We start from the raw sequence: 10,632 nt of genomic DNA on the forward strand, positions 1-10,632 counted from the left end.
AACGCAACTGACACGTTCAAGGCCCAGAAAGGTAGAAAGGACATCGTTAAAATAGTCCATGTGTCGGATTTTACATCAGAACGTGGCTCCTGCGTCAGCAGCACCACACCCTGGCGTTGAAAAGAGAGAAGAAATTGTATAATGAAGTTGTTATTTTTGTTTTCACAGAAAGCTTCATAAAATAAAGGATGAACCACTGATGTCACATGGACTATTTTAACCATGTCCTTACTACCTTTCTAGACCTTGAACGTGTCAGTTGTGATACTGTCTATGCAGGGTCAGAAAGCTCTCAGATTTCATCAAAAATATCTTGATTTGTGTTCCGAAGATGAAAGAATGTCAATACACTATGCTAATAAAAACAAAAATACAGTATTACATTAGAGTCACATTTCAGATTTTTAAGACTTCACTATGTAAGAAACCAAACTTACTAAAGGGAGAGAGGTGGCAGGAGTATGTGATAAAAATTATGTGCCTGCCATCTAATGTATACATACAAAGCTAGGAGGAGACGTTTTTGGCTGAATGCGTGCGTTAAAATGGAGTGGTTTGTGGAAACAGGGGCCTGGGCTTTCCCCGCAGCTTGTCAGGCACAATGAATGGGGCTATCTGTTTGTTGTAGGCCTCATCCCTAGCCATGTTTATTTGTAAACTGAGCAGACAATATGAAAAGCTGGGCTGTACAAAGACCCGAGACTGCCAGCTGGCTGACTGAGGGTATTCATGCCTTCCCTCAACCCCTTTCACAATGGCAAAACCCTCAACAGACGCCTGAATGCATACAGACACACATGCACGCACATACATACGCGCACAACCTTTCATAATAGCCCTGAGAACGTCTTAAGGAAGTGCAGAGTCCCGCTTGTGTCCACTTAAGCGACGCACACACATTCAGGAGCCTCGGGCTCTTGTCTACTGTAAAGCCGTCGACTTGCGATGCCAAGAATGAGGAAGACCGTTTTACCAAGCGTGTGCGAGTGCGCACGTAAGATTTACAAACCGGCCCCCAACCCCCCAGTGAGAAAACAAATTGGTCTCTCTTCCTGTTCACATCAATTGATGTTCTATTAAGACCAGATGGCCCTGATGGGCCTGAACCCATCTTGCAGAACATACATAGAAAAATGTCGATGCCTATTAATTTTCTGTCTGCTCTATGAATATTTAGCCCTTGGCTTGGAAGTGAAGAGTAAAAGAGCACTTTTGACATCCATAAGGGATGTTTCAGACTCCCTCAACCTTCAACACACACTCTCAGAGCGCGAAAGAAAGTGGTCGACCTTATATTGATACAACAGAAAAGTCTGTCAGTAGGAGCATGCAGAAAGACAGACAAGTGCTCTCGAGCAATAACATACATTACGACAGCGTCTCTCTGTGTGTGAGAGTGTGATTCTGTAAGATTCATGCACAGTTTGAGATGGCTATTTCTGCATTATCTCCGCTTCGAGCCTTGACATCTCTGTGTCACACACTTGCCGTTCTGTTGAGGACGGTGTGAATAGAAGCGCGTAACCTCTCTTCTATCACCCTGAACTGCTGGGGAAAAACATCTCATGAACAATCTTCAGTGCGTTGCCATCTGAAAGGTGTTTTATAAGGCACGGTATGATATATTGCACACGGAGGCACTGATTTAAGAACCGCTCACCTCTTATAAACTCTAACCTTGAGTTTTTTTTTTAAGAAACGGAACAAAACCTCCAATATCAGGTCATGATACGCAGCTTACAGGCAGTGTACGACATGTTTGAGGCTGCTTATAGAGAGACAAGCAATTTTTCATTCATTGTTTTGACCTCACACTCATCATCCCAATTAGATTATCTTACAGTGTGGCACAGCCACATGCTCGGAGTTCGAGCGAGCCAATTCACGTCCCTGAGCAGCAATAACGCTTTTATTGACTTTTGTTCTGAATAGTCGGGTGATGACTTCTTGACTGAAACCAAATATTGTTATGGATACCGTTCTCAACGCAATAAAAACCTCACTCTGAATCTGTGTGTGGCGGGGTTGTGATATACGCTCACGTTTTGTGTTTCCTCAGACGGCGGGGCTGACGTCCACACGTGCAGAAAGTAATTCCATGTTCTCTTGTTCCTACAGCATGTTCTGATTAATTCAGCTTTAATTTGTGAATGATTTATCACTAAAATAAAACAAGTCTCTAAAAAACTTTTCCAATAAATTTACACAATTACAAAATTAAAGTATATTTATTTAAAATAATTTTTGCAACTGGCCTTTTGCAAAGACCCCCCCCCTTCATTACTGTTGATGTGTCCGACAAGCCGTAGCACTTTCATGCCACACATCATATTCTAATCACAGAGCAAAGAGGATACTGACAGCACACCGACAGACAAAACAGAGCAGGTTACTTTAGGTATGAAACAAAGTCTCAGCTTTTAAATGGCCATTTTTAAGAAATTCAGACAATAAAAATGTTTTGTGGCTCTTTAATATGTCGTGACAGATCGCTTTTGAACCTCAGTTTATATGGCTCATGAACCGATCATCTCTTTACTAGTTACGGAATGAAATAAACATGAATGAACATCAGAAGGTGTCTTGTTTCAACCACGGAAGTACACCAATACACATCCTTTTTCAAGACCACAGACGTTAATAGTCTCCTGTATGGTTTGTTTGTCGGACAAAAATGGCAGATTCGGCATTATGATTGGTCAGATCAAAAACATTTCGAAAGGGTCATTAATTAATATTAATATTTTAAATTCATGCACTCTAAATAATGCTGGGTTATTTTTTTTAACCCAAATGCTGGGTTCAGCATGTTGGGTCATTTTATTGGGTTGTTTGTAATATTTTTACCCAGGTGATGTTTTTTTTTTTTTTTTTTTTAACCCAAATGCTGGGTTTACCTTGTTGGGTCATTTTACTTTTTTTTTTTTTTTTTTTGCTGGGTCATTTTTAACGCTGGTTTATTTTTTCTACTCAACCGCTGGGTTGAGCCTGTCTCTGACGAAACAACCTAGCTGCTGAGTTACAGTTTCTTAGCGCTGCCGATTGGGTGCACTTCTTCAGCGAAATAAAGGTTTGTATCCATTTTATTTCATTTAGAACATCTTCACTGTGCTGTAAATTGTATTTTACACAATGCAACATAAGGACGAGATGTCAGTCAGCTGCATCAGTCAGCTGCATCAACACCGGTCACTTCGCATGATGGAAATGCCTTTTGCCTTGCATAAAATAAACAGATTTTATTTGTTATAGTACTGTTTAATTTAATTTGATGTTAAAATATGTTCTCTAATGTCAGTACTGTTTGTTTATGGGCTCAGGTTTTTGAGTCAGTCACAGCATCTTTCAGCTACGAGTGAGCCCTTCACCAGCTCAGATTGTGGCAACACACCAACACGCTTTTTCGGTAAAAAGCAACTACAGAGAACGATCCATTTTAAGCCAGCAATATAATAATTTTTAAACAATAGATGACTTAGATAAAATAACCCAGCATGTCTAGTAAAAACATTTAACCCAACCAAGTCAAAATAATGCTGCATTCACACCATATCGTAATTACCATAATTTCGAGATGACAACATGTGGCGTTCTACACGGAGCTGTTCACGTCCTCAGACTCAGAATTATGCTTTTCTATGGCAACACTATCAATGCCTAAACAGAGCCTACATTGGTCAGTGGTACAGCGGTCATGTGGTACAAGTCGTAGCTCTCAGAAGACTCCCGGTTCATAAGTTATAATTACGAGTTCTACGAGGACGTGAACGGTTTTTACAAGTTGGAATCTCGTAATTACAGGAATTCTGATATGGCGTAAACACACCTTCACACAGCATATGTTCTGTCCAATATTTACCCAGCACTCGGTTGCCAAATAACCCAAGTTGGGTTGTTTTTAACCCAGCATTTTTTAGAGTGTGCTTAAACTAACTAATGTAAAAAAAAAAACCCCTACATTTTTTCCTTCTTTCTTGTTTGTGCTCCTTAGATTTCTAGTTCCCAGCTGCTTTGCATGAGAGGAAATGTTGAAATAAGGTGTTATTTTATGTTATTTTGGGCTTGTTAGTGTTTAATGTTGAAGATTTAGAAAAGTTTCTGTTGGATAATTTTTGTGGTTACCATTGTGCTTTAGAGTGGAGCTTGTGCTTAAATGATTGCCAACTACATTATGATCACTGTTTGTATGTGGTGCTTTATTTCAGTAAGTTGTTATTCATTTAAATAGACTTGTTTTAGTTTTGTCGTAGGATTTTAATTGTGTGGTAAAGTTTTCCCAGATTTCAGTAAGCTCATGGAACAAATCACTCTTTGCGTGTTTGATCCAAATTTAAACCTTTCCGTGATTGTAACAGGAAAAAAAGACATACATTGTTTTACATATGATTTCATCATCTCATACAAATTATTATGATTATTATGATATAGAGTACACAGAAAATGACTGGTCTCTCTTTGTGTGGTGTATTGAGCATTGAGACTTTTTCTTTTCTCTCCCCAGAGGGAAAAGTATCATTCATAATAACTCAAGCCAAAAATTTCAGACCTTTTTATTACGATTCCAGATTGAGGTCACCGTGTTCGACCCCTAGGTATGCCATAGGTCAAAAACTAGATCTATTGCTGAAGGTGTTTCCTCCTCGAAATGCAGATGTAAAATGTAAATTGCTTGCTGAAAATATTTTACTCTTAGTCTTTATCATCTCTGCATTAATTTTATTGTCACACAACGCAATTATCCTGACACGCCTTCAGGGGAGAGACGCTCAGACCTATCAATTGCCCTAATATAAAATGACGAAGAGCTGGAGAGCCTGAGAAAGTGTCTCCCGTTGACTCAGCTTTGCTTCAAAGCGGTCAGACGGCTTTTAACAACGAATCCACAGAAATATCTAGTTACAAATGAAGTCTTGCACATATAAAAACCACAGTAATCCTGTTCCACACTACAGCAGGCAGTCCCTGCACATTTTCTAAACATCTATGTGTGTCTGAGACGAGGCGCAGACTGCCTAAGTGAGCTGTACGTCGTCAAGGACAGGAAATTTCTCTCAGTAGAGATTGTCAGTGGCTCGCATGGGCCGATAGTGCAGTGAGCTGACCTAAATGACAGGCCTCTGTAAAACCAGGACCCTGTTAAACAGGGTGTTCTTTCGGCTTGCGGATCCAGAGCCTAGGTCTTTAAAAGCTGCTTGTGTGCGCTTATGTGAGCTTTTTCCTCTGTAGGTTTGTATGCATCTGGGTTTTTTTCCTATTGAACTGACAGGGCCCGTTTGGCTCTGTTCTCAATATCGAGTTACTAAACACTGTTTTTGTGGCCAAATTCCCTGACCAGTCTATGATCAAAAGGCCACGAAATGAGAGATCTGGCAGCAGAAGCTGAAGAGCTGTGATAACTAAGCGCTCGTCCAAAACAGAGAGGGAGGAGGAGAGCAAATGAAAGAGAAAGAGAGAAATGAATCCAGGTATACAGTTAAAGGCTGGGCTAATTTACAGAAACTGCTGTTGAAGTGTACAATTGCATAAAAAGAAATATAGACTTATATATCTGTATAATTAAAATAACTGATCAAATACAACAAATGCTGATCTTTTCACTCAAAAAAACCCCCAAACTTTTGGTCTTAATGAAACCACCTATTATTCCTCTCCACTTGTTGTTGCTGTACGTGTGTGCAGTGAATGCATGATTTGCTCATTGTTTAATTGATCCTGTATTTTTGTCCTTGATTACAATGCAGTGATTATCAACTTTTTTGACTTTCTGGCCACTGTTTGTCTAAAACGATATTTAAAGGCCCTTCTATCAAGGCTGATATGCATTTGTGTTTTTTCTTTTGTAATACAAATATTGTAGTTTTTAAAAACATTATTTTTATGTTAACTAAATGTAAATCATGTTAAGATTTAAACTAAGTTAAAGTTTAAATTGAGCCCTGGGCACCTTCAGAACCACAGGCCTAGTGTATTTACTCACTGTTTACAATTAGCTTTGTCTTCCAAAGCTCAGCTGTGACCCTGGAGCAGAAAAACAGTCATAAGTAGCACAGGTGTATTTGCAGCAATAGCCAACAATACATTGTATGGGTCAAATTTATCGATTGTTCCTTTATGCCAAAAATTTTTAGGATATTAAGTAAAGATCATGCTCCATGAAGATATTTTGTACATTTCTTACCGGAAATATATTATAACTTAATTTTTGATTAGTAATATGCATTGCTAAGTCCTGAATGGACAACTTTAAAGTCGATTTTCTCAATATTTAGATTTTTTGCACCCTCAGATTCCAGATTTTCAAATAGTTGTATCTCAGCCAAATATTGTCCTATTCTAACAAACCATACATCAATGGAAAGCTTATTTATAAATGTATAAATGATGTATAAATGTCAATTTCCACAAATTGACCCTTATGTTTTTGTGGTCCAGGGTCACATTTCTTTGTCTTGACTATACATTGTGGCACTGCATGTTACCCAGCATGCTTTAGGCCTGGGGTCAAATCAGCTTTAAACCTCATGCTTTTTAATTATTTTACTTGATTTAAAGTGTGGGATCCATTTTTGTCCATTTTCATTTTCTTTAACTGTTATGAAAGTAATATCACAATGCAGTTTCTAGTTTATTTTTAATTTGTGATGAAATATGACCTGAAAATAAGGTAGGACGGCATCAGGAAACAGCATAAGCCAGATCCAGAACTCATGCAAGTGTACATATACCAAACGCTAAGTCCTAATTTTTTTTTTGCTTTGAACAGAAAATGTAAATCATTGATTTGAACAGCACCTGTGGCTTTTTTAGCCGGAAGCATTTACTAGGAAACCTTTCAGACCCATTATTTCTCTCCCTTCAGACAAACAGGATCCATCATTTTCATCTACTCAACTTTCTTCCTTGCTGACCTCAAGGTTAAATGTCAAATGAGCCAGTTTCCGCTCGGCTGCCAGTTCTTCACCTTTTAGGCCCATCGAGAGCACATAAGAGTCTCAAGCTGAGACAGTGAGGGGTTAAGAAACCACTCTGTGTCTGAACTGCCCTGACCTGTTCCCGTGGTTTACATACCTCTCAATAGCTGCCTGCTAGCCCTCAAGCCAGAGAAGGAGTGAAACCCTAGATCCAGCCCCTCCTCCTTTGAACCTTTAACAGAAAAAAGAGGAGTGCTTTTTTCACTTTAAATATAACAGTGGTTAGAAGAAGCGAGAGCTCTATTCCAAAACGTAGTAAGTTGGCTTACTGCCTACATAGGCATCCTAAACTTCATAAGTGAAAAATTTGGAACACTCTACAAACAGTAGGCTAATACACATCCCAAGTAAACAGCGCCTCACACAGAAAAGGTCAATTAAAATCGCGATGAAACAGAAGTAGAGATCATTTCTTCCGTATTTATAATCACCAATGCATTCTAGGATTGTAGTTTCCACAAATGACACGTGATTCTTTGTTAGAATTCAGTCTGAAGAAAGTGCTTAAAAGGCAGCGTACTTCAAAAATAAAAAGCCTATAGATGGCTTATAATAACACCTACACAGGCAGTTCACTAGGTTTTAGAACACAGCAAGAGAGAGGTATACAAGTGTGAAAGCATGTGTACAAGAAGGCCTTCACTTTTTAACCTTAGCTTGAGTTCACTTTAATAGTGTGAAGCTTTTTACCTGTGCTTTTGCACCCAAATGAGATGATGAAAGCATCCCGATGCAGTAATGGAAATAGGAGGGGGGGAAGCCCGTTTCGGAAGGGGGCGTCTGGCGATTGTGTCTTTCAATCTCCCGATTCTTGTTGATAAGCAAAACACTTCTCTTTCGCCCTGTCCAATCGAAAGCCTCTCCTTCCATGTATATATTTTATTTAATGATAAAATCTTTTTTGTCTCTGTTTTTTTTCATTGTCTGAGCAGTGAATTATCATTACACATTTTTTTCACCCTCCATTGCATGCATATATGCGTCTGAAAGATAAGTTGACCTTTCCGAAATCGCGGTCCGGCATCAGATTGAGCGGTTATTGCAATATTCCAATGTAGCGAGATTAAAAGAAAAAGGGCAGTTTTTGAATGCTTTGTGGTATTTGTACGTACTGTACATGCTATTAAACACAGCTTCCCTGCGGTTCACCCCCCAACACGCCGCATACCATTTTCTCTGGTTGCGACGGCATTCCTAGCGAACAAGACCAGGCAGTGGAGCTGTGATTTAACACAGTCTTGTGTTTCTTAAGGGAGAAAATATTTCGTTGACAGGCTGGAGAATTTTCACAGGACATTGCATGTGGGTGTGTGCGAGGAAGCACCTCATAGCCAGCGAGAAAGGAAACTTTACGCCGGCGAAACTGTTGATAATACACACCCACCGCACCGCACCGTTTCCGAAGGGTGAAATGTAAAGCTGTTTTGCTGGAAACAAACTTTGGCCTTTCAGCCCAAAAGAGAACAGGGAGTAGCGTTGACTCCTTCTATGAAGGGTCTTTATGAAAGGACGTGACACGCTCGGCGGCGGCAGGGTTAACTTTGAAATTGCCTCGCGTGATATTGAGTTCTGAGAGGATGACCTGACCGGATCTTGGTATTATATTCAAAGCAGGCCAGGAAGGGTCAAACAAGCTGAGATATTGCAATGAGGGTTTGCTCAAGTGGACCATTAGTCTTCGTAATAAAACGCATCCTACGTCTGCAACCGCCAGGCCTATTAATATTCACTTTAGCTGTGCATTGCTGGTGCAGTTTCCCTTAGTCAGACAGTCGCTGGGCAGCGCAGCACCAGACCTGCCTCAGATAATTAGAATGATAAATCGACACGGGCCTCTTTTACTTGAAGGTTGAAGCCTTCCTCTGGGTCAGTACCACGGCCGTGATCAGACGCCTATTCATCCTTGTCCGGCGTTTCAGCAGTTATGTCATAAAAAAACATACAATCAACACAACCAGGAGTCTGCCCGTGTCAGGTGCGGACATGTTTAAACTCCCCCTCACTCTGGTTTCCACAACCTGACTGCATCTTTGGCTGTCTCGGAGTGTGTGCGGACAAAGTGAGGATCGATAACCCACACATACAGATCTGATAACGCTGCATAGCTCACAGGGTTACTACTGGGGTACCGAATAATTTGCACTTCATGGACGAAGAGGCTTAATATAGATGTAAGCAACACTGGAGAGAGTTAAAGAAATTTTTTAAAATGCCACTCCAAACCTGTACATTTTTTTGATTTTCCATGCAATTTATGCATCATGAAGTTTTAAAGCTTTTTAAAAGCTGCATAAAAATACAAGTGAAGTACCAACAAGTGTCCAGCTTGCATAGAAACTCTTAAATACTGTGTAAAAGCATCCTGGGATGCACCTCATTAAGTTTGAAGAAGATAAAAATAAGATTCTGATTTGTTTAAAATATTTGGTCTCTACATAATTACCATAGTCACTTTTATTTTAATTAATTGATATACTGATATAATGTTTTAATTATTATTATAGTTTTAAAATAGATATTATTTTTATGTTTTCTGTTTTCACATTTTAGTTTTAGTAATTTTTGTTTTTGTCATTTTTATTAGTCTTAGCTCTTTCAACATGTCTGTGTTTAATAGTTTTTATAAAATTTTAATTTTTTAAGATTTAGCTTATTTAGTTTTAGATATTTTAAAACTTAAGTCAAGCTAAATGAAAATTAAATTAAATAAGTTCAGGGTTCTTTTAACATTTTATTTCAGTTAATGTTTGTTTGTTTGAAGTAACGTAAAAACGTAAAAGTTTTTGTGGTTTTATTTTTACACAGATTTTTTTAATTTTTATTTTCACTCAGAAATTGCAAGTAAATTTCAAAGAATTGGCAAGTAACCCAATAAACGGAACTTGACATTTAAAGTAAAAATACTGAACAGTGAAATGTAATGCACAATAAAAATAATGTAACTGATTACATTTGTTTACTTTTCTAAATTTACATTTACATTATCAGACACTTCAACCAATTAAATCAACTTTTAAAATCCTTCATCTCTTGATTTAAAATGATACAAATTTAATTTTAAACCACACCCACCATAAAATCAGACTTTAGCACCTCATTTTACTTTGAGATCATTCTGAGGTTAAATACAGATTTAAAATCATAACAAGAAATACTAAATATTAATACAAGAAGTATTCAGATGTACAGTAACCCCTTTAATTACACATTACAATTTTTTTCTCAGTAACTGTAACAGATTACAGTTACAATAGATTACATTTAACCGTTATATGTAACTAGTTACTCCCCAACACTGATACTGAAATGTATTTTCTAGTAAAATTTACTCCAGTAATGTTTGTTTTATTTACAACTTCAAAAAAAAAAAGAAAGAAATAATTTTATGGTGTGATTTTAATTAATAATATTTATAATAATAGTTTTGACATTAGACATTTTTACTGGTAGTATATTTTTAAATTATAGCTACAATGTCAAAATATGCAAGCAGAATCAATCTACAGTACATGACAACAATACAGAATGCTTTATTAAAAATATGAACATATTTGATATGCTAATTGACCCACGTTCTTTCAGCCTCTCATGCTATATTGTTTATATAATATTGCCATTAGTTTGAATATTCATGAACTCTATGAACATACGTAAAATTATC

The sequence above is a fragment of the Labeo rohita genome, chromosome 17 (assembly GCF_022985175.1).
Source record: "Labeo rohita strain BAU-BD-2019 chromosome 17, IGBB_LRoh.1.0, whole genome shotgun sequence".
Classification (NCBI taxonomy): domain Eukaryota; kingdom Metazoa; phylum Chordata; class Actinopteri; order Cypriniformes; family Cyprinidae; genus Labeo; species Labeo rohita.